The sequence below is a fragment of the Pan paniscus genome, chromosome 5 (assembly GCF_029289425.2).
Source record: "Pan paniscus chromosome 5, NHGRI_mPanPan1-v2.0_pri, whole genome shotgun sequence".
NCBI classification, from domain to species: domain Eukaryota; kingdom Metazoa; phylum Chordata; class Mammalia; order Primates; family Hominidae; genus Pan; species Pan paniscus.
Window position 1 is genome coordinate 91,109,594 of NC_073254.2, and position 22,194 is coordinate 91,131,787.

Here is a 22,194-nt window from a genome sequence, read left to right on the forward strand (position 1 = left end):
GCTCTGTGAGATATAGTCAGGGATGACTTCCCTGGGCTCAAGCTGGAGACTGGGGGTGCCTAAAAGGCTATTCCCATTGCTGCTTCTCCTTTTATATTTTGCACAGCTCCCTAAATCCATTTCAGCTCTAGGTAGGGTTAAATCCTTCCCCCACCATCTGAGTTTTCAGATTCCCCAGTGGGGATGTGTGTTTGGAGGCAGGTTATTCCCTCCTCACACTTTGGGAACTCACAGTTTTTCTTCTGTCTCACTGAGTTTGAAATGGCATGCCATTTTTTTCAAAGGATCTGTAAATTCTTTTGGTTTTCCTGTAGTAGTTCTTGGAATAAAAGTTCACAGTGTGAATCTCCACACACTGTTCTGACCATCCAAGTAGGAGATTCATGTTAGCCCTGCCTACCATCTGCCTTCTTCCTGCAGCCTCTGGGGATGTGCAACTTTGAGATGTTTTTGTAGGCACAGCTGTCTTCAAACAATTTGAGGGCTGTCAGGAGAAGTGAATTAATCTTATTCAGTTGTTCAGAGGTCACAGTTGTGAGTTTAGTAGTAAACACCTCTATATCATGATGGGGTTTCCAAGTAATTCTTAGGAGTTTCCAACTCTGGTACAGGCTTTCTCCTGTCCCAGGAATTCATGCAGAAGCTGAGTACTCACATTTCAAGATAGATATAGATAGATAGATTGATAGATAGGTAGATTTCCAAACCAGTAAGAAGTTATACTTGATAAGCTCTAAGATCCCTTCCTCTTCTAATAGTTTGTCACTCCAGACCTTTGGATTAGCATGGGAATTGTGTCTCATGAAGCTGAAGTGCCATTGAGGAGCCATCTGAGTATGAAAGAAGTTCATACATGGCAGTGAGTATTAATTTAGTTTTCACATCAACCCTATTTCCCTGGGTTTTTCACAAAATTAGATGAATCAAAGCAATTAAATAATAGTATAGTTTGTTAAATGAAGCCATTAAAACACTTATCACAGACCCAAAAGGTTAAAATTCATACCTGGTTTCTAATTTCAGAGAAAAGATTTCTTAGAAAATGGGGATGACTAGGTAGTAACACATTCTTTTATAAATGAAAATCAAATCACCATAGCAGCAAGCTCATAAACATCACAGGAGGTCCTAGGGAAGCTGTGATGAAATGAATTATTATAGCCTAGTGCACGATACCATAAGGAAACATAATGTTAAATACTTTTAATCAATTAGAGATTTCAAGACATTTTAAAGGGGCCACAAATAGCATAATATTTTTCAGCTATAAAATGAATTTTTGAATCTAGATAAGAAGTCAGAACACAAATATTTTGTACAAAACTAAAATTTCATACTTGTGGTTTTAAGAAGCCTCTAATAAAGAGGTGAGCTCAACAATATTATACTGTTAGTAAATGAAACTAATAGGACTGAAGGATGAGAGGAGTCCTAAATGAGGTACTTTTTCCTCATATATATTATAATCAGATTCTCACTCGTCTGTGTCATTGCCCGTGCCAGCCCACTGCACAGCGCTCAGTGGGGTCTCTGAAAGGGGAAGTTAATATTAAATAAAAACATTTGCTCTCTCTATACTTATGGCTTTCACTTAGTCTCTTGGGAACATATAAATTCTTTCTAGATCTTATAATAGGCTTATCCACCAGTCTATGCTCAGCACACTTCAATTCTTTTAATCACTTGGCTTGGAGGTTCACTGACACAAAGGCAGATGATTCAGTGCCAAATGCACCTTCCTCTCAGCCCCCAACCAGATAATAAACAAAATTAGCTGTGTCTGGTAAGTGAGTCTATTTGAAAATGAAATAAATAGCTCTGTTACTTCCATGGCTTGTGTAAATTAAACACTCAATATGATGGGATGACCATCTCAGTTCGTTTTTGCTGACTCAGGAGTCACTCTGGGATTTTTGAGCTGGGGGGAACCATAAAGATCATACAGAACAGTGCTTCACAAACTTGACTCAGTTTCAGAGTTGCTGAAGGAGTTTTTAACACATTCATATTACCGGCCGGATATGGTGGCTCACGCCTGTAATCTCAGCACTTTGGGAGGCCAAGGCAGGCAGATCACCTGAGGTCAGGAGTTCGAGACCAGCCTGGGCAACATGGTGAAACCCCGTCTCTATTAAAAATACAAAAATTAGCCAGGCGTAGTGGCAGGTGCCTATACCCCCAGCTACTTGGGAGGCTGAGACAGGAGAATCGCTTGAACTCGGTGGAGTTTGCAGTGAGCCGAGATAGCACCACTGCACTCCAGCCTTGGCAACAAAGAGCAAAACTCCATCAAAAAAAAAAATCAATCATATTACCTTACTGAGCTCACCCCAGATCTAGCAAAGTTGAGTCTCTAGGCTTGGGTCTGGCAATTTCCCCTGGTGACTCTGATTTAGGGAACAGAGATCTGGCCTTACATTTTTATAGAGGTCTGGAGAAACTAGGGGTTGTGTGTCATGAACAGATTTAGGGTTATTGAATTAAATGACTTGCCCAGGGCCTGGTTAATGACAGAGCTAGTCAGAACCCATACATCCCTGATTCCATTTTTCTTTTCTGATTCATTTTTCTTTTCTCACCACCCACTGATATGGCTAATATCATTAAAAAGCATGTAATTTGTATCCATTTGCAAGTAAAAACTGCTCAGAAGTACTTATATCAGAATATTACATGCCCATCTGAGAATATCACACCACACACATACACACACACACACACAGCCCAGATCTTTGGGCTTCCTTACTGCCTTTGACATACCTTTCTTCAATTCTGTCTTTTGACATTTTAATCATCTTCCCAACAGAGTTTCCTGAACCTGGTCTTTTCTTTGGCTGTTTCACTGTCTTTCAGGGCTTCCCAAGTCTGTTTACTTGCCTTCATTCGTTTTCTATCAAAACTGTTCCTCATGGGAGGGCTGGTTCTAACATTGTTTCCTCACATTTCATTTTGTTCCTTCTTCTAGTTGAATGAGACTGCCATTGTGTAGACTTTTGACAGCAAGGTTGTTTTTTCTATTTTTTTTCCTTTACCTCTGGTGGACATGTGAACTGTCACATTTACTGTGGAAGTGGACATAACTGTGGTCATCCTGTGACCTATGCATGTTCTTAACTGCTCTTGCTGAGTCAGTGGGTGAGAGCTCTGTGGTGGGGGAAGGAAGCCTAGTGGGGCCAGGTGATTGTAAATGTTGACAATTAATTGGGATGCAGCAGAGAGGTATTTGAGGAAGAACAGCTAAATGGTGGTAGTCTGTATTTGAAATGAAGGCTTATTGACTCTGCTAGTCACTGTATTTACAGTGAATTCTAACAGCTTGTCTATTGCTGGTACTGCCCAGTGATAAAAGGTTCTATTTTCAAAAAACTGTTGTAGGTACTCTATTTTCAACCTTAGTAATGTGACAATTTTATGGTACCTTAAAGATAACTTTCTTTTAGGCTTTGAAAGTAGATTAACAACTGAGGGATGAAATACTTGCATTAAAATAATGAATAAAGAGACATGGAAGTCATTTAATAATAAAAAACTTATACATGATTTTACATTCATAGCGTATTGCCAGTTCCAATCTCTTAGGTATAAAAGATTCCTATGTCTGCTTCTTATCTCTGTTCCATTTGGTTAATTATAACTTCCCTTTGAGTTCTTTCATTCATTTATTTAATCATTCAGTAAGTACTTATTAAGCAGAAAGTATCAGGTGCCATGTTAGGTTGCAATCCTCAAGGGGCTCCTGGTCTAGTGGGAGGACTGTCACGTGGACAGGCTGTGATAAAAGGGTTTAACCATCCCTACTGAAGGACATCTGGACTGTTTCTAGTGTTTGGCTTTTAATGAATAAACCAGGCCAGCAGCCTGGTTTGTAGCCTTGTGCACTTTTTGTTAAGCTCATATAACTGTGTATTTTGGTCTTTTATTTTTTAAAAAATTATTATTTTTTAATGGGAATCACACAGACTGCCTTCTTTCCCTCTCATTCTTCTTGAGGAAGAGAACAATTGTCAATGGTAAAGGGCAGTTGCAGCCAAGCAACACCAAGGGTTGGCTTCACACTCTGGAGAGAGCACACTGCCTTTCCTTCTAGTGGTTTCTGGTGCTCTACACATTCAGAGAAACCTCTCGTAACGAATTGAAGAAACGATCCCTGAAAGTATAGTCTTGGTCTTTGATTTTTAATAAATGAGATGCTGTCATACACTAGCTTTCTTAGCATTAATGTGTGGAAACTCCTCTCGATCAAGAGTAAGGCGTACTTCACTCTTTTTGATGAACTGCATATTAATCCTTGGTGTGGATAGGACTTAATTTACTCAAACTTTCCCCTAATTTGGGTTCTAGTTGTTTTGCCATCGTGAACAATTCTCAACACCATATCCTCATATCCATACTCTCATGCCTCTGTGCTCATACCACTTAGATCTTCTTTGAGAGACCCTGCTGCAGCGAGCATAGTTAATTGACAGTCTCTAGCTCTTGGCTCTTTTGGTTCATCACTATGACATTCATTAATGAGGCCATTTGTTACAAGGATTTGTAATCCCCAGCCAATGACTGAGTGTGTCTCATTCTTTCACAATGCAGGACTCCTCTAATGAGCAGTCTGCTTGGGGACTCCTTATCAGCACAGCTGAAATGTTCTCAGAGTTGTGCTGCAGTCTCAGGCTCTTCTTACCCAATCCTTCCTTCCCTTTCTCCTTTCACAGGTATCAGATCTGCATCACAGTCCATAGAGTTTCCACTTACTCCTGCTTCCTCTGTCATCATTCTTCACAGGCATTTTCTCCAATAAATCTTTTGCATGTTAATCTTGATGTGGCATCTGCTTTTCAGAGGACCTGAACTAGCACACTGAGCTTTTATTTCCATGCATATTTTTGATTTTAACAGATGTTTCCAGATTGCTTTCCAAAAAGGCAGTACAAATTTACATTATCATCAGCAGTGTACAAAGATACCCTTTTCTCTGACTCCCCATCAGTGATTGGTAAGATCAACTTTTGAATTTTTGCCGGTCTGATAGACTTAAAGTGAATCACGCTATCAGTGTATTTTAGAATCTTTTCTTTATTCTTTTTGCCTTTAAGGTATTATTTTCTGTGAATTGTCTATTTGCATTTTGGATCATTTTATTCTTATCAACTTTTTTTTTTTTTTTTTTTTTTTTGAGATGGAGTCTCCCTCTGACATGCAGGCTGGAGTGCAGTGGTGCGATCTTGGCTTACTGCAACCTCCACCTCCCAGGTTCAAGCGATTCTCCTGCCTCAGCCTCCCGAGTAGCTGGGACTACAGGCACGTGCTACCACGCCTGGCTAATTTTTTTGTGTTTTTAATAGAGATGGGGTTTCACTGTGTTAGTCAGGATGGTCTTAATCTCTTGACCTCATGATCCACCCACCTCGGCCTCCCAAAGTGCTGGGATTACAGGCATGAGCCACCGCACCCAGTCCTCTTATCAACTTTTAATCCCCGTTTAGGTATTATATATGAAGAAGAACATTACATTAGAACTTTTGACTAGGGCACTAAGTTAACACAGCTATGACACACCTCGTATGAATGGCCAGAGCAAGAAGCAAATTTTCAAAAGAACATTAAAAAGTTAGTTTTGCAACCCATAGTTCTCTCAATTAAGCTGAGACTATAAAGGATATTGGAGGAGAAAATGTTTTAGAAAGAGCTATGAGATCTTCTCTTCACCTTCGGTCGAAAAAGGTCTTAAGCGGGCTTACCTGAAGAACGTGTCATTTGTGGTTAGAGAAATGTACTAGTATGTAACTCGTGTGAAAAATTATAAGGCAGAGACTGGTTGGATGCCCTGACAGAAATAGAGAAAAAGAGAGAGAGAATGTTTGTTTGCCTTAGGCAGTCTGCAGTCCCAGAGCTGTCAAAACAAGAAATATGTGAGTGTTTCTAATGGACCTGGTAAGGGTCCCAAAGGGAGAGTCAGCTGGCCCAGAGCTGTTTTAAATCCTTGCTGGAGGTGTTGCAGGTCTTCGTGGACACGAGAATACAGTCTGAAATGAATGGGCCACAAGAAAACTAGATCTGATGGTGCAACTGGAGGAAAATGCCTCCCTCATGTTCAAGAATATACTGTAAAATATTCTTTGTAGGTGCCTCTAAAGGACTTGTGAAATACCCAATATTTTCCACACCTACCTTTTGTATATTGATTTTTAAATTAATTTTAAAATTTTGAGAAATTGTAAGTTTACTTACACTTGCAAGAAATAATAGAGATTTCTTATACACTTTTAGTTTCCCCTAATGCTAACATCTTGTAAAACTATAGTACAATATCAGAACCAGTGTAGTGACATAGATGCAATCAAGGTGCAGAATATTTCCTTTACCATGAGGATTCCTCGTGTAGCCCTTTATAGCCACACCCACTTCCCTCCTGCCCACCACTCCCTTAACTCCTAGCAACCATTAATTTTCTCTCCATTTCTGTAATTGTGTCATTTCAAGAATGTCATGTAAATAGAATCAAATAGCATGTAATCTTTTGAAATTGGCTTTTTTTTTTCTCAGCATAATTCTCTGAACATTTATCTAGGTGGTCGTGTTTATCAATGATCATTACTTTTTATTGCTTTGTAGTGTCCATATGGGCATACCACAGTTTGTTTAACCATCTCTATTGAAGGACATCTGGACTGTTTGTAGTGTTTGGCTTTTAATGAATAAAGCTGCTATAAAGTTTGATGCACAGGTTTTTATGTTAACATGTTTTCATTTCTTTGTGATAAAGGCCCAGGAGTGCCACTGCTGGGTCATATGGTCATATAACTATATGTTTAGTTTTTTTTTTTTAAGGAACTGTTTTCTAGAATGGCTGTACTATACATCTCCACCAGCAATATAGAAATGATATAATTTCTCTGCATCCTTACCAGCATTTGGTGTTACCACCATTTTTTTTTTGGTTATTTCGATAGGTATATAGTGATATCTGATGGTGGTTTTCTCTAATGATAACCTTATTAGGTTTTCCCCAAGTAGGTTTTTCCTAATGACCAACCACATGAACAACTTTTCATGTATTTATTTCCCATTTCTACCACCTTTTTGTGGAAATGTCTCTTTATGTCTTTTGCCTATACTCAAATTGGATTTTAATTTTACTGTTGAGTTTGAGAGTTTTAATATATGCTAGATATTAGTCCTTGGTCAGATATATAGTTTGCAAATGCTTTCTATTGCTCTGAACTTGTTTTGTTCTCTTTAACAGCTCTTTCACAGACCAAAAATTTTTAATTTTGATGAATTTTATCAATTTTTCTTTTATAGATTGTGCTTTTGGTGTCAAATCTAACAACTCCTTGCCTAGCCCTAAATCCAGGAGATTTTCTCCTATTTTTTTTTTTTTTTTTTTGAGATGGAGTCTCACTCTGTTGCCCAGGCTGGAGTGCAGTGGCTCGATCTCAGTTTACTACAACCTTCTCCTCCTGGTTTCAAGCAATTCTTCTGCCTCAGCTTCCTGAGTAGTTGGGACTACAGGCATGCGCCACCATGCCCGGCTAATTTTTTTGTATTTTTTGTGGTGCAGGGTGAGCCACTGTGCCTGGCCTCTATTTTCTTTTCTAAAAGGGTTAAAGTTTTATGTTTTACATATAAACCCATGATCCATTTTGAGTTAATTTTCATTTAAGATGTGAGAATTAGGTTGAGGTTTTTTGTTTGTTTGTTTGTTTTTCTTTTTTTCCAGTGAATATCCAATTGCTCCAGCACTCTTTGTTGAAAAAGGCTACCTTTTTTCTCTTGAATTGCTGTGGCACCTTTGTCAAAAATCAGTGAGACATATTTGTGTGGATTTATTTCTGGGTTCTTGATTATATTTCATTGATCTATGTGTCTATCCCTTTGCAAATACAACACAGTCTTGATAGCTGTGGCTATACAGTAAATCAGGTAGACTGATTCTTCCCACTTTATTATTTCTTCTCAAAATTTAAAACACTATTCTAGTTCTTTTGCTTTTCTATATAAATTTTAGAGCAATCTTATCTATATCTAGAGAAGATCTTGCTGGGACTTCAGTTGGAGTAATGTTAAACGCATATAAATTTGAGGAGAATTGACCTATTTACTAAGTCTTTCAATTTATAAATGTGGTGTATCTATTTATATAGATTGCTAAAGATTTCTTTCATCAGCATTGTGTACATCAGCATTTCAGCTTACATTTTCTGGGCATGTTGTGTTAGATTTATACCAAAGTATTTCAGTTTTTTGAGTGATCATAAATGGTATTCTATTTAAATTTTGCTTTCCATTGTTTCATTGCTAGTGTATAGAAATACAATTAATTTTCATAAGTTTATCTTGTATCATGTAATCTTGCTGAATTCATTTATAAGTTCTAAGAGTTTTAAATCTTTTCTTCAGATTTTCTACATAGAGAATCATGTCATTTGAAAACAGGGACAATTTTATTCTGTTCTTTCTGATATGTATAACTTTTATTTCACTGTTTTGCTCTATTGCACTGGCTATAACTTATAGCACTATGTTGAAAAAAGTGTTGAGAGTAGAATCCTTGCTTTGATCCTAACCTTATAGGGAAGGCATTCAGTCTGTTACCACTTAGAATAATGTTAGCTTTTTATCAAGTTGAGAAAGATCCCTTCTTTTTCTCTGGAAATGGTAAACATCTGAGTAAATGCAAAAGAGCTTTTGCATTTCTGCTTTTTGCTTCTTAACTACTTTATAAATTATATAACTTTTTAAAGTAAAAATTAGAATACTGACTTTTGGGGTTTACAATATATGTAGGTGTATTTCATTTAGTAACTTAATATCATGACTGGAAAAATGTTAAATTGATCTATATGATTGCAAGATTTCTATAATTTATAAGAAGTAATAAAATATTAACTGTAAGTGAAATGTGAAAAGTTAATAAAATATAATAAAATGGCATACCAAACCTAAACATATCAATAATTATGCTAAATGTTAATTGACTAATCACATCAATTAAGACAGAGATTTTTGGAACAGATAAAAAAAGATACAATTATGTGGTATCTATAATGGGTATATTTAAATGTAAAGATACAGGCTGAAAGTAAATGGATGGAAAAAGACATACCATGAAAACAGTAAGCATTAGAAGGTTAGCGTGACTATATTAATATCAGATAAATCTTTGGATTTCAAGAAAGAGTATTACTAAAGATAAAGAAGGACATTTTTATATAATTAAAAGGTTAATGAATTAGGAAGACATAACAATTTTAAATGTGTATAAGCTTACTAACACAGCTTCAAAGTGTATAAAGCCAAAATGTACAGAATTAAAAGAGAAACAGATAAATCTACATCATGATTTAAGATCTCTTTCTCTCCACAGGTAATAGAATCACTAGACAAAAAAAATTACTAAGATCATAGAGAACATGAAAAATATTATCTACCACAACTGAACACTTTTCATATAACACTATATCTAGTAATGGAGGAATACACATTATTTTCAAGAGTATATTTTATATGATTTCATTTATATAATATTGTTGAAATGACAAAATTACAGAAATGAAAAACAGATTAGTGGATGTCAAGGAATTAAGGAGGAAGTGTGGGCAAGTGGGTGTGCTATAACAGGTCAACATGAGGGATTCTTGTGGTGAAGGAAATACTCTGCATCTTGACAGTATCAATGTCAATATTCTGGTTGTGATTTTGTACCATAGTTTTATAAGATATTAGCATTGGGGGAAACTAGGTAAAGCGTGTGGGTGATTTCTCTATCTTTTCTTTCAACTGCATGTTAATCTACAATTATTTCAAAATGAGAAGCTTAATTAAAAATCAATACACTCACACTAGTAATCCTAGCTTCTCAGGAGGCTGAGATGGGAGGAGCACTTGAGCCCAGGAGTTCGAGGCTGCAGTGAGCTATGATTGTGCCACTGCACTCTATCCTTGGGGACAGAGTGAGACCCCATCTCTTAAAAAAATTATCAAGAGGAGGAGCAAGATGGCCAAATATAACCCTCCAGCAATCATCCCCCACTACAGGAACACCAAACCGAATAGCTACCCACACAAGAAAGCACCTTCATAAGTACCAAAAATCAGGTAAGCGATCACAGTACCTGGTTTTAACATCATGTCAAGGAAAGGGGCACTAAAGAGGGTAGAAAAGACAGTCTTGAATTGCCTATGCCACCCCTCTTTCACTGCCTGGCAGCACATCATGGCATGGAGAGAGAATCTGTGCATTTTCGGGGAGGGAGAGCAAAGTGATTGTGAGGCTTTGCATTAGAATTCAGTATTATCCTATTACAGCAGAAAGCAACACAGGGCAGAATTTGGCTGGCACTCATGCAGGGAGCATTTAAACTAGCCATAGCCAGAAAAGAATCATCGATCCCAGTGGTCAAAACCTGATTTCTGGTTAGCCCCATTGCCATGGACTAAAAGCACTCTGGGGTCCTAACAAACTTGAAATCAGTCTAGACCATAAGGACTGGGCAAGTCCTGGTGCTGTGCTGGGCTCAGAGCCAGTGGACTTGGAGTGCATATCACCCAGTGAGACACCATCTGGGGTGACCAAGGGAGTGCTGGTGTTACCCCTCCCCCAGCTCCAGAGAGTGCAGCTCACAGCTCTGGGAAGAAAGGGAAGGGTAAGGATGACTTTGTCTTGCAACTTGGATACTAGGTCAGCCACAGTAAAATCAAGCACTAAGCAGAGTCCTGAAGCCCCCATTCCAGGCCATACCTCTCGGACAATATATCTATACCCACCGTGGGCCAGAAGGGAACCCACTGCCCTGAAGGAAAGAAACTAGTCCTAGCAGAATTCACCATCTGCTGACTAAAGAGGCTTTGGGCCTTGAATAAACATCAGTGGTAGCCAGAGGGCAGTCACCATGGGCCTTAGGCAAGATCTAGTATTGTACTGGCTTCAGGCATGACCCAGCAAATTCCCAGCTGTGGCGGCCACAGCCTTCATGACAAAAATCCCCAAAAAACTGGGTATAGAAGGAATGTACTTCAACATAATAAAAGCCACATATGATAGATCCACAGCTAGTATCATACTGAATGGGGAAAAACTGAAAGCATTTCCTCTAAGATCTGGAACAAGACAAGGATGCCCACTTTCACCACTGTTATTCAACATAGTATTGATAGTCCTAGCTAGAGCAATCAGACAAGAGAAAGAAATAAAGGGCATCCAAATTGTAAAGTAAGAATTCAAATTATCCTTGTTTTCAGATGATATGATCTCATATTTGGAAAAACCTAAATATCCCACCAAAAAACTATTATAACTTATAAATATATTCAGTAAAGTTGCAGGATACAGAATCTACATATAAAAATCAATAACATTGCTATATGCAACAGTGAACAATCTGAAAAAGAAATCAAGAAAATAATCCCACTTAAAACAGCTATGAATAAAATACCTAAGAATAAACTTAACCAAAGAAGTGAAAGATCTCTACAATGGAAACTAGAAAACTTCGATGAAAGAAATTGATGAGGACACATAAAAATGGAAAGATATTTCATGTTCATGGACTGGAGGAATCATTATTGTTAAGATGTCCATATCACCCAAAGCAAACTACAGATTCAGTGATCTCTACCAAAATACCAATGATCTTCTTCACAGAAATAGAGAAAATAATCCCAAAATTGATATGAAACCACAGATGACCCAGAATAGCCAAAGCCATCCTAAGCAAAAAGAATGAAACTAGAGGAATCACATTACCTGGCTTCAAATTATATTATGAAGGTATAGTAATCAAAACAGCATGGTACTGGCATAAAAAAAAGACACATAGACCAATGGAACAGAATAGAGAACCCATAAACAAATTCATACATCTACAGGGAACTCATTTTCAACCAAGGTTCCAAGAACATACAATGGGGAAAAGACAGTCTCTTCTATAAATGCTGCTGAGAAAACTGGATATCCATAGAGAATAATGAAACTAGACTCCTATCTCTTGCCATATACAAAAAGAAAATTTAGGTTAAATCTAAAACCTTAAACCACGAAACTACTAAAAGAAAGCATTGGGGAAACTCTCCAGGATATTGGTCTGGGCAAAGATTTCTTGAGTAATACCCCCAAAACACAGGCAACCAAAACAAAAATGGGTAAATGGGATCACATAAAGTTAATAAGCTTCTGCACAGCAAGGGAAACAATCAACAAAGTGAAGTGACTACCCACAGAGTAGAAGAAAGTATTTGTGAACTACTCATCTGACAATGGATTAATAACCAGAATATATAAGGAGTTCAAACAACTTAATAGAAAAAAATCTAATCATCCAATTAAAAATGTGCAAAAGGTCTGATTAGACAATTTTTGAAGGAAGATGTACAAATGACAAACAGGTATATGAAAAGGTGCCCAACATCATTGATCATCAGAGAAATGCAAATCAAAACTGCAATGAGCTATCATGTCACCCCATTTAAAATGGCTTTTATCCACAGACAGACAATAATGAATGAATGCTGGCAGAGATGTGGAGAAAGGGGAACGCTCATACACTGTTTGTGGAAATGTAAATTTTATAGCAACTGTGGAGAACAGTTTGGAGGTTTCTCAAAAAACTAAAAATAGAACTACCATATGATCCAATGCTCCCACTGTTAGGTTTATACCCCAAAGAAAGGACATCAGTATATTTAAGAGATATCTGCACTGCCATGTTTATTGCGGCACTATTCACAATAGCCAAGATTTGGAAGCAACCTAAGTATCCATCAACAGATAAATGGATAAAGAAAATGTGGTACATATATACAATGGAGTACTATTCAGCCATAAAAAAGAATGTGATCCTGTCATTTGCCACAACATGGATGCGACCGGAGTTCATTATGTTGAATGAAATAAGCCAGGCATAGAAAGACAAACTTCACATGTTCTTAATTATTTGTGGGAGCTAAAAATTAAAACAATTGAGCTCATGGAGGTAAAGAATAGAAGGATAGTTACCAGAGGCTGAGAAGTGTAGTGTGGGTGGGTGTATGGGGATGGTTTATGGGCACTAAAATATAGTTAGATACAATAAATAAGATCTAGCATTTGATAGGACAACAAGGTGACTACCATTAGCAATAATTTGTTGTACATTTTAGAATAACTGAGGGAGTACAATTCGAATGTTTATAACACAAAGAAATGATGAATGCTTTAGATAATGGATACCCCATTTACCCTGATGTGATTATTACATATTGTATGCATGTCTGTATCAAAATGTCTCATGCATCCCATAAATATATATACCTACTATGTACCCATAAAAATTAAAAATTAAAAAAATCATAAAATAAACATAAAATAGGGAGATTATTCTGAATTATCTGAGTGACCCAATTTAAGTATGTGCTCCTTAAAAGCAGAGAACTCTACCTGGCTGGAAGCAGAAGAGAGACTTCCTCAGAAGCGGGAGTCAGAGAGATCAAAGAGTGTGTGGGACTTATTCTACCATTGCTAAGTTTGAAAGGGTTTATGTGGGAAGACATGTGCATAGCCTTTAGAAGCTGATAGCCACTCCCAGCTGATGACAAGCAAGGAAATAAGAACTTCAGTTCTTCAATTGCTTGGAACTGAATTCTGCCAACTTAAATTATCCTAGAAACAGAGCCTTCCCAAGAGCATACTGAGGAAACACAGCTCTGCTGACAACTTAATTTAATCTTGTGAGATTCTAAGGAGAAAACGCAGGTGAGCTTGGTACCTGGACTCCAATCACAGAAACTATGAGATAATAAATGGGTGTTTTTAAGCTTCTAATTTTGTGGAAATTGCCATATACAATCTGTATTCTCATCGAGGGAATTTATCACATTTTTCCAACATTATGTGATAATTTGGGACTTTATTTTCGGATTTTATATTCCAGTATTAAATGTATGCCAAAGAATGGGGAAATAAATCAATATACAAAAGAGCATATGCTGACCATTAAAACAAGCCTCAACACATTTTAAAAAACGGATAGCCATTTTCACAGCCTTAGCCATTGTTTTGTTTGGGCTCTAAAAAGTCCAAGGCAACCAGGGACTGAAGCAGTCACCCAGTACAGCCCAGCAGCTCTACAGAGAAGAGATCAGACTGCTTATTCACATGGATCCTAAATCCTGTTTCTCTTCACTGGGCAGAATCTCTGATAGGGGTCTCTAGTCACTCCTGCCAGTGTTTTCTGGCCAACAGGGGTTTTCAAACCTCCCTGGGATGAAGCTCCCAGAGGGAGAGATGGGTCACAATCTTTGCTGTTTAGCAGTCTTCACTGTTGATACCTTTAGGTACTGGAAAATCCAATGTGACTGGGGACTGGAGTGGACCCCCAGTATACTGCAGCAGCCCTATGAAAAAGTGGCCAGACTCTCTTATGTGGGTCCCTGATCCTGTATCTCCTCACTGGGTGGGTCCTCCAGGCCTGGGTCTCTAGCCACCCGCCATTGGGGCTATTGAGCCAGTAGCAACTCTACAACTCCCTGGGACAGAGCTCCCAGTGGAAGGGATGGGTTTCCAACTTTGCTGTCTCACAACCCTTGTCCTTGCTGTCTCCAGGCTCTAGAGAGTCTGTGGACAATGGGGACTGGTCCGGATCCCCAGCACAGAGCAACCACCTCACAGAAAAGTGGCCAGACTGTTCTCTATGCAGATCTCAGTCCTCACTTCTCCTCACTAGGCAGGCCCACCCTACCTGGGACTCCAGCACAACCCCCGTGCCCCTGCCTGATCACCACAGTCAGAGGCAGGCCAGCATTTCTCCAAGGAGGAAATCTCAGAGTCAACCCACAACCCCGCTGTCATTACAGTTGCAGTGGTATTGCCCTAACAACCCTTGGGCTGGGGAAGGAACAAACGGATGAGTCATTACACTGGTATCTCTATCACACCATATCCCCATATGGAGAGGAGTCCAGCGCCCCTTTCCTGGGAACCCCCAACACTCCCCCCAACTCTTCACTAGGCAGGGTTCCTGGCTCATAACCACAGAACAGTCACCCCACCCACAGCTAAGAATACCCACTTGTAATGGCTTGGAGTTTCCCTGGGAGGAAGCTTTCAGAGGAATCCAACAGCCCCTCTGCCACGGCCACAGCAGCAGTTCTGTCCTTGCTGCCCTCAGTCTGGGGAAGAAACAAAGAGTCTGAAGACTACACCTGAGGTTACAGCACACCACAGTCAAGATATGGAGAGGAGATAAGTCTTTCCTCCTGGGACCCCCTGCTCCTCAACAAGTGGAGTCCCAAGCTCATGCCAGCAGTGCAGCCATGCCACCCCACTGGCTGAGCACTTTCAGTAACAGCAACTTTGGGTTTCTCAAAGATGGAGCCCCAGGGGCAACAGAAAGCCTCTCTGCCACTGCCTCTGCAGTGGTACTACACCTGCTACCCTCAGACTAACAAAGTAACAAAGAACCTCAATGTCTTACCAATATCTCCAACAAGCTGAAGTTAACCTAAAAAGATGCCAGTCTGTCTCTCATGGGTCCCAGCCACCCCCCTTGCTTGTCACTACGCAGAGAACCCCAGCTTGGTCCCACAGCTCAGATTCCCCATCCCAGGCTGATTGCACTGAGAAATTGCTGACCTGCATCTCTCTGGAGTAGAGCCCACATAAAAGGCACAGAGTGGCAAGCAGGATAAAAAAGCAAGAATAAATGGTATGCTGTCTTCAAGAGACCCATTTCATAGGTAATGATACCCACAGGCTCAGAATAAAGGGATGGAGAAAAATCTACTAAGCAAATGGAAATTTAAAAAAGCAGGAGTTGCAACCCTAATTTCAGACAAAACAGACTTTAAACTAACAAAGATACAAAAAGACAAAGAAGGGTATTACATAATGGTAAAGGATTCAATTCAGCAAGAAGAATTAACTATTCTAAATATATACGCACCCAACACAGAAGCACCCAGATTCATAAAAAAAGTTCTTAGAGGCCTACAAAGAGATGTATACTTCCACACAGTAATAGTAGGAGACTTCAACACTCCACTGACAGTATTAGACAGATCACTGAGGCAGAAAATTAACAAAGATATTCAGGACCTGAACTCAACATTGGACCAAATGGATCTGATAGACCTCTACAGAACTCTCCACACCAAAACAACAGAATATACATTCTTCTCATCACCACATGGTGCATACCCTAAAATCGACCACATAATTGGACATAAAACAATTCTTAGCAAATGCAAAATAACCAAAATCATACCAAACACATTCTTAGACCACAGTGCAATAAAAATAAAAGTCAAGATGAAGAAAATCACTAAAAATCATGAAATTACGTGGAAAATAAACAACATGTTCCTGGGTGACTTTTGGGTAAATAATTAAATTAAGGCAGAAATCAAGAAGTTCTTTGAAACTAACGAGGGCAAAGATACAATATCTCTGGGACACAGCTAAGACAGTGTTAAGAGGGAAACAAAGATAAGAAAATCTCTGGGACACAGCTAAGGAAGTGTTAAGAGGGAATTTGGTAGCATTAAATGCCTTCATCAAGAAGTTTGAAAGATAAATTAACAACCTAACCTCACAACCAAAAGAATTAGAAAATCAAGAACAAATCAACTGCAAAGCTAGCAGAAGACAAGAAATAATTAAAATCAGAACTGTACTGAAGAAAATAGAGACACAAAAAATCCATTCAAAATGTTAACAAATTCAGGAGTTTGCTTTCTGAAAACATTCATTAGATAGGCCTCTAGCTGGACTAATAAAGAAGAAAAGAGAGAAGATCCAAATAAACACAATTAGAAGTGACAAAGGGGATGTTACCACTGACTTGAAACAGTGCACACAAACTAGAAACCTAGAAGAGTTGGGTAAATTCCTGAACAAATACACCCTCCCAAGAATGGACCATGAAGAAACTGATTCCATGAACAGACCAACAGCAAGCTCTGATGCTGAATCAGTAATAAATAGCCTACCAACCAAAAAAAAAAAAAAAAAGGCCAGGACCAGATGGATGCACAGCTGAAATCTACCAGATGTATAAAGAAGAACCGGTACCATTCCACCTGAAACTATTCCAAAAAATTGAGGAGAAGGGACTTCTCCCCAACTCATTTCATGAGGCCAGCATGATCCTGATCATAAAACCTGGCAAAGGCACAACAACAAAAGAAAGTTCAGGCCAATATCTTCTACGAACAATGAGGCAAAAATCCTGAACAAAATACTTGTAAACATAATCCAGCAGCACATCAAAAAGCTAATCAATCATGATCAAGTAGGCTTAATCCTTGAAATGCAAGGTTGGTTCAACATACACAAATCAATAAATGTGATACATCACATAAACAAAACTAAAGACAGAAATAACATGATTATCTCAATAGATGCAGAAAAGGCTTTCAACGAAATTTGACATCCCTTTATATTAAAAACTCTCAATAAACTAGATGTTGAAGGAACATACCTGAAAATAATAAGAGCCATCTATGACAAACCCACAACCAACATCATACTGAATGTACAAAAGCTGGAAGCATTCTCGTTGAAAACCAACACAAGAAAAGCATGCCCTCTCTCACCAGTCCTATTCAACATAGTATTGGAAGTTCCGGCAAAAGCAATCAGGCAAGATTTCCTCCAACTAGGAAAACAGGAGGTCAAACTACCCATTTACAGAAGGCATGATTCTATATCTAGAAAACCCCAGCAGTGAGCTTTTCATCTCAGCCCAAAAGCTCCTTCAGTTGATAAACAACTTCAGCAAAGTTTCAGAGTATAAAATCCATGTACAAAAATTATTAGCATTTCTATACACAAGTAACAGCCAAGTCAAAAGCCAAATCAGGAACAAGATTCCACTCACAGTTTCCACAAAAAGAGAAAAATACCTGGGAATACAGCTAACCAGAGAGGGGAAAGATCTTTACAACGAGAATTACAAAACACTTCTCAAAGAAATCAGAGATGACACAAACAAATGTAAAAATATTCCATGATCTTAGAGAAGAAGAATCAATATCATTAAAATGTCCATACTGCCCAAAGCAATTTACAGATTCAGTGCTATTCCTTTCAAACTAATGATGACATTCTTCATAGAACTAGAAAAGAAACTATTTTAAATTTCATATGGAATTAAAAAAGAGCCTGAATAGCCAAGGCAATCCTGAGCAAAAAGAACAAAGCTGGAGGCATCACGTTACCCAACTTCAAACTATACTACAGGGCTATAGTATACAGAACAGCATAGTATTTGTACAAAAACAGACACATAGACCAATGGACCAGATTAGAGAGCCCAGAAATAAGGCCACATACCTACAACCATCTGATCTTTGACAAAGCTGACGAAAACAAGCAATGGGGAAAAGACTCCCTTTCCAATAAATGGTACTGGGATCATTGGCTAGCCATATGCAGAAGATTAACTGGACCCCTTCCTGAAACCCTATGCATAAATCCAAATCAAGATGGATTAAAGACTTAAATGTAAAACCCAAAACTATACAAACCCTGGAAGATAACCTAGGCATACCATTCTGGACATAGATTGGGTGAAGATTTCATGATGAAGACACCAAAAGCAATGACAACAGAAGCAAAAATTGACAAGTGGGATCTAATTAAACTTAAGTTCTTCTGCAAAGCAAAAGAAACTATCAACAGAGTAAACTGACAACCTACGAAATGTGAGAAAATATTTTCAAACTATGCACCTGACAAAAGTCTAATGTTGAGCATCTATAAGTAACTTAAATAAGTTTATAAGCAAAAAACAATCACATAAAAAAGTGGGCAGAGGAATATGAACGGACTTTTCAAAAGAAGACATACATGCAACCAAGAAGCAAATGAAAAAAGCTCAATATCACTGATCATTAGAGAAATGCAAATCAAAGCCACAATGAAATACCATCTCACACAAGTCAGAATGAGTATTTCGAAGCCAAAAAAAAAAAAAAAGGAAAAAAGAAAAAAAAATAACGGATTCTGGTGAGGTTGTGGAGAAAAGAGAACACTTTTACACTGTTGCTGGGAATGTAAATAGATTTGACCATTGTGGAGAGCAGTGTGGCAATTCCTCAAAGAGCTCAAAACAGAAATACCATTCAACCCAGAAGTCCCATTACTGGGTATATATCCAAAGGAATATAAATCATTCTACCATAAAGACACATGAACACCAATGTTCACTGCAGTACTATTCACAACAGCAAAGACATAGAATCAACCTAAATGCCCATCAATGATAGATTGGATAAAGAAAATGTGGTACATATACACCATGGAACACTCGGCAGCCATAAAAAAAGAATGAGATCATGCACTTTGCAGGAACACGGATGGAGCTGGAGGCCATTGTCCTTAGCAAAGTCAGTGCAGGAACAGAAAACCAAATACCATATGTTCTCTCTTATAAATGGGAGCTAAATGATGAGAACACATGGACACAAAGAGGGGAACAACAGACACTGGGGCCTACTTGAGGGTGTGGGATGAAAGGAGGGAGAGATTTGGGAAAAATAACAATTGGATACTAGGCTTAGTACATGGTATGTGGGTGATGAAATAATTTGTACAACAAACCCCTGTGACCTGAGTTTACCTATATAACAAACCTGCACATGTACACCTGAAATAAAAGTTAAAAAAAAAGGAAATTGCAGAGTAGATTTTAAATGTCCTTACCACAAAAAAAGCATGAGGTAATAGATACCTTAATTAGCTTAATTTAGCCATTCCACAGTGTATACATATATTGAAATGTCATGTTGTACATTCTAATTATGTAGTTATTTGTCAATTTTTAAAAATTAATTTAAAAAAATTATGGGCCGGGCGCAGTGGCTCACGACTTTGGGAGGCCGGGGCAGGCAGATTGCCTGAGATCAGGAGTTCGAGACCAGCCTGGCAACATGGCAAAACCCCATCTCTACTAAAAATACAAAAATTAGCCGGGCATGGTGGAGGTGCCTGTAGTCCAATCTACTCAGGAGGTTGAGGCAGGAGAATCGCTTGAGCCCGGGAGGCAGAGGTTGCAGTGAGCCAAGATAGTGCCACTGCACTCCAGCCCTTATCATTCCTTTAAGGCCAGAAAAAAAGGATAGCTAGTTGTGACAGCACCATTTATTACATTAACTCCCACTTCTCCAATTATTTGAAATACCATCTTTATCACATATGAGATTCTTATGTATTTGGGGATCTATTTCTGGAGTTTCTGTCTTCTTTCACTGATTGATTTGCCTAGTTCTCTGTCAGCACTGATTCATTCCAGTCTGTTTCGATTTCACACTACCCTTGTGCTCCCTCACTATTCTTCTTTTGCATTTTCTTGACTGTTCTTGGGTATTTAATTTTTCCTATGGACCTTGAGATTACACCCTAGTTCTGTTGCTTTTCCCATGACCCTGAAAGCCCTGTTGGGATTCCGATTGGAAATCATTCCATTTATAAATAAATTTTATGGGAATGAACATCCATATTATATGACAATGAAGAACATGACATGTCTTTTCATTTATTCAGATGTTGTTTATAATAACATTTTATGGTTTTCTTCATCTAGGGCTTTTATAGTTATATTTATTTTACAGTTTTTGTTGCTACCATGAATAGCATTGCCTTCCATTTGTATTTCTGGTTGTTTTTTTACTAATATGGAGAACAACTACTACTTTTAATCGACCCACTTTACCTAATTTTATGATTTTCATTTTTTTAGACTATTGAATTTTACGTTTTCTAAGTCTACACTCATATCACTGGCAAAAGAAATCCGATACTTATATATATAATATATATATATAATATATTATATATCATTTATAAATGTTTGGTCTTAATGGATTTACCAAAATCCATACATTATTGAATAATAATGACAATAATAGCATCACTGTCTATTGATTATTGATTTTAATTAATTTTAATTAATTAATTTTAATTTTAATGGGTTAGTATTACACAGTTTTGAATGATATTCACTGCTGATAATTGGTAAATGGTATTTGCATATTTTACTTCTGCTTCCATATAACAATTTTCCTTAGTTTTTAAATAAATAGCTGCTGAATTTTACCAAAGATAACTTTTCTGCATCTATGACACATTTATCCTTTAATTCGTTAACGTAAGTGATAATGTTGATAGAGTCCTGATATTGAGCCACCTTAATATTCTGGAAATAAGCTCTATGAATGAGAATTTCTCACTATTTTTTCTTTTCTTCCTCATTCTTTTCTATCCTGAGATCTGTGTTCTGATACATTTGCTCCTTGACATCATTCTTAGAGGTTTTTCTTCAGATACGTGGGTGATATCAAAAACAAGCAAATGCACAATTATCTTTCTCTCATTCTAATAGGGAAATGTTGTCTCATAGGAAAAGACTGTGTATGGAACCTTTGGGGCACACAGTTTTTGTTATCTTTTTGTTCTGCCATGATCTAACTTCCAATTTTGCATGAGGAGATTAATGCCAGTCTGATTTTACCTTTTAAAATACTTTGTTCTTTCTCTCTGAAAGCTTGTAAGAAAGTATTTTTCATTCATTTAGAAATATTCATTCAGTGCTTACTATGTGGAAGGCACTATTCTGAGCTCAGCTGTAAATAAACAAGTGGTCTCAGCCGTGTACTTACTTTCAGATTTACCCTATTTTAGGCTGTTTGGGCATGTGTGGGACATGATGATCCCTTATAATCTGAAGACCAATTTCTCCCTTCAGCTCAGTGATTTTTTTCCTATTGTCTTCTATTTTTTAATAATTTGTTTAATTTTTGCCTCTCTTCTAGCTAAAATGTCTTCTTTCGTTAATGTTATTTGCATGTTCGGTCTCCTATATTTATCTTACAAGTTGTTTATGTTTTCACTTATTATTTCTGTATTTTTATATGTTTGCTTTGAGCTGTGAGATATTTCTTCTTGATTTTCAGTTCACTAACTTGTTTCTACATAGGAACCCTCTTCTCCTTAAATTCACCCCTTGAATGTTTTAATCTTTTTCTTTTCTTTTCTTTTCTTTTCTTTTTTTATTTTGGGGAGGTGGTTACATAAATATGTTGGCTAGTTATCATTAGGAGTCATCCTTTTTAGGGAAAATTCGGAGACGCTTTTTCTCTCTGACTTCTGGGCTCCCTTACATGTGTTGTTATTTTCCCTTGCCTGCTCAATGGGTCTCTGATCCAGTTGCTAGGGTACCTTAAATG

The 22,194-nt window shown here is 37.8% G+C and overlaps 1 non-coding gene across 1 annotated transcript; it reads right to left on the reverse strand.

Moving 5' to 3' along the window:
• Positions 1-3,950: 3,950 nt before the first annotated feature.
• LOC112440141 (small nucleolar RNA U3) lies at positions 3,951-4,163 on the reverse strand. The gene has a single exon (XR_003028337.1). It is a non-coding gene; the product is annotated as a small nucleolar RNA U3 (small nucleolar RNA).
• Positions 4,164-22,194: the final 18,031 nt, after the last annotated feature.